The 3,273-nt window shown below is 41.7% G+C and overlaps 1 long non-coding RNA gene across 1 annotated transcript; it reads left to right on the top strand.

The window, feature by feature from the left end:
* Window positions 1–436: 436 nt before the first annotated feature.
* LOC307028165 lies at window positions 437–1,760 on the top strand. Its single transcript, XR_013804860.1, has 2 exons — window positions 437–1,438; window positions 1,659–1,760. It is a non-coding gene; the product is annotated as an uncharacterized lncRNA (long non-coding RNA).
* Window positions 1,761–3,273: the final 1,513 nt, after the last annotated feature.

The following is a 3,273-nucleotide window of genomic DNA, read 5'->3' as shown; positions in this document are numbered from 1 at the left end:
TGTGACCTATGTTTGAATACTGATGTACAGTAAGGGACCCGAACAAGAGCTTCATTAAAAACGTGTTCTAACACTTAAGCATGGAGCACGACTCAGTTAATTAATAGACCAACAAACAAAACATGGTACCAGGAGTAAATTATATAGTAAAATAAAAACAAATTAAGAGGAGTTGTGACAAGCGACATGGATTCATTAAAGCCAGCGGAGACGCTAAAACTTTCGGGAAATGTCGACAGCAACTGGCTGACCTTCTAGCAGCAGTTCCAGCTTTACATCACGGCCATGGGACTGGAAACCAAGCCGGATGCTAGGAAGGTAGCGCTACTGCTAACTATAGAGAGGCGAAGTCCCTCCCCTTCCGGGATTCTCCATGGGACCCCGGAAGCGGAAAATTATACATTGAAGTCAATGGAGAGAGAAAAGTTATCTTTTGATCCCGTTTGAATTGTGCCACGAATGACACATATGATGTTTGTCAATCTTAAACAATCATTTCCATGTAAAAAAAGTCACAGTTTGTCGTAAAAATGCTGAAATATAAGACTATGAATAATACGCAACTAGAAAGACTACAAATCCCAAATGCATTCTGGGTCGCGTAAGTGATGTCATAGGCGATAATGCTCCAAGACTGGTTGTGACTCGCAAAGCAAAGAGGAAGAAGAAGACTGATTTATTCCCTCCAATAAATATAAGAGATTGCTCCAATAAATTCACTTTTACAAGATGCCTGTGTGCTTTGTACGAGGTTGTAATCACAAAAGAGATCATACCACTTGGTCGTTCTATCGCTTCCCGTCTGATGAAAGGACCAGGAGTCGTTGGACCAAACATATCAGGTAATATACATGTTTTGCATGGAACATAGTCAAGTTAGCTACCTAGCTAGTAGCGAGCATGTTAGTTAGCATTACATTACATTACTTAGCCTTGTCATTTGTATTAGCCTTAACATGAAGTCAACCAAAATGTTAAACAGTAAGAGTAGTCATGATGGTAAGTATTTTGTGAAACATTTGAAGAGTAGCCTATCGCCCCCTCCACCAGGTGCTAAGGGGGCGGGAGGTAGGCTAACGCCACATTAGTATCAGCGATCTTTTCTACTTAATGCTATCTGCACAAATGGTTAACATTGACCATTAAAAGATCAGGCAGTTCAGGGAGAGTCGAAGGAAGGAAGGCAGGCAGCTTTGCATGACATTCTTCTGGACGTGTTTCATTGTGATGATAGTGAGAGTGAGTCAATCTGTTTGTTGGAAAGACAGTAGTTGAGTGATTACTGAGAGAAAATTATTAAAAGAGATAATTATTCAGTGTTATTACTTTAAAGTGTTGTTACTGACCTTTTTCTCTTTTATTTTCTTTACCTCACCTGTAACTGCTGAGACCCTGAGGAACATGCACACTGACCTGCTCTGGCAACCTGATTTCCACTGTACGTAATAGTATTTGGTTATGGTATATTATTTATATACATCAAAGGCACAATGCACCCCTCAGAGACACACATGTATTGAGTGTGATATTTTGCATTGGTCATGTGAAATCATCTTTACACTCTAGAAAACTGTAGGAGCGGCAACTTGTTTTGAAATTGAATTTTTAATATCCGATAATAAAGTTGATCTGTTTTCTTTATTCTTCTCTCTTCCCAGCTCCATCCATCACCATTCTCTGTTCCTGCCAGGTCCTGCTTGCTAATCAATGCTCATATTTTTTTTACACAATTACAAATAAAGTCAATGTATTGTATGACATGAAGTTGTGCTTCATTCTGAGTCAATAATAAATTCATTCTGCCTTCAGCTGCAAAATGATTGTGGACTGCACCGACATCCATGTAGCTGCCCCCCAGTAAGATGAACCAAGCAAAGCTGACACAAAGCTGTGCTCTTAAGTTGACATGAAGAATTTGTGAAATATTGGTAATTATTTGGAAAAAATGACTGACGATGCAGAAAACTTTTTTTATTTAGGAACAGTGGTCAGGTGAAGCATTTATCACTACATATGTGTCACACTTAAAAGGCCAAACACACTGGCCAAACACACCTCGTTTACAACTCCCCAGTTGACAGCCATGACTCCGTCTAAATTGTACCCCCCAAGCACCCTCTTCATGAGGGACGCGCATGGAGTGGATGAAAGTCCCGACCTCAGCACAGCACCAAAATTGCTGGCTGTCAACCTGCCCTGCCTGTGTAACTGCCACTGAGGATTTGTCTGCTGTCCTACGGTGGCTGTCTGGATGGCAGCTTGCTGGTCTCTGCTCAGTCGCATTGAGGCAAGAATTGCCTCAAGCCCCCGACCCCCATGCTCCTTCACCAGCTCCGGCACGTTGAAAATGGCCTAATGTTGAGGCTGCAGCTCTGGCTCAGGTGACAAAAGCCATGCCATGCCACGCTGCGCCCCTCAGTGCAGACCTGAACCAGTCTACTTCCTCAGTGGCGATGTCTCTGGCCAGTGGGTTGTATGTCTCCTCTTGCTGTTGGTAGAGTTGAGACACCGGCTGGACTACTTTTGAAGTGCCAGGCTTCCTCCACTGGCACTCAACTTCTGTGGAGCTGATCTGCCACATGGCAAATATTGCCAATGCTGCAGCGTGGCTGCATTTGTACATCCCCCATGCACAACCACAGACAGCGCTCTGCATCGCGCCATCCTCTCCCATGTAGATCTGTACAAATAAAGTAAGTACCATGTTTGTTAACATGCTATAATAGATTGAATGAGCAATACAAGGATGGTCCAGATCTGGGGGTGGGAGGGTTTATTTTTCCATAGTTTTGTCCTCTTGTCTGATTGTTGTTGTTTGTTTTTTCTGAATTTTTTGTAATTTGTGTTTTATTGGTTGTGATTGTACATTGTATTTTTTTAAATGTGTATTACATTTTTGAAAAACATTTGATCAACAAAAAAGGATTTGGTCAGGACCTAGACTCAGTGTGTAGTTTATGAATTAATCAATGCTCTCTACATTAGGAAAACACATACCAGTGTACCAGAGGGAGTCACACACAGCTGTGCCTAGATAACCAAACAAATTGACAAGATAACCAAAATCCTTGAATCTACACACAGCAAATAAACTCAAATGACACAACGAGATGTAAAAAGGAAATCACACATATAGTCGATATAAAACTGGCCGCTTCAATCTGAAGAGCAACTAAAACAAAACACGGGAGTGTACCTTGTTCTTGTGAACACTAATGTTATCCACAGCATACACACCCGTATACAGTACACCCGTTCTAGGTTCTGATTGGC

This window comes from Notothenia rossii (genome assembly GCF_949606895.1).
Source record: "Notothenia rossii genome assembly, chromosome: 2".
Lineage (NCBI taxonomy): Eukaryota > Metazoa > Chordata > Actinopteri > Perciformes > Nototheniidae > Notothenia > Notothenia rossii.
The sequence above is the reverse complement of the archived record's forward strand: the minus strand, read 5'-3'. Positions and strand labels throughout refer to the sequence as shown.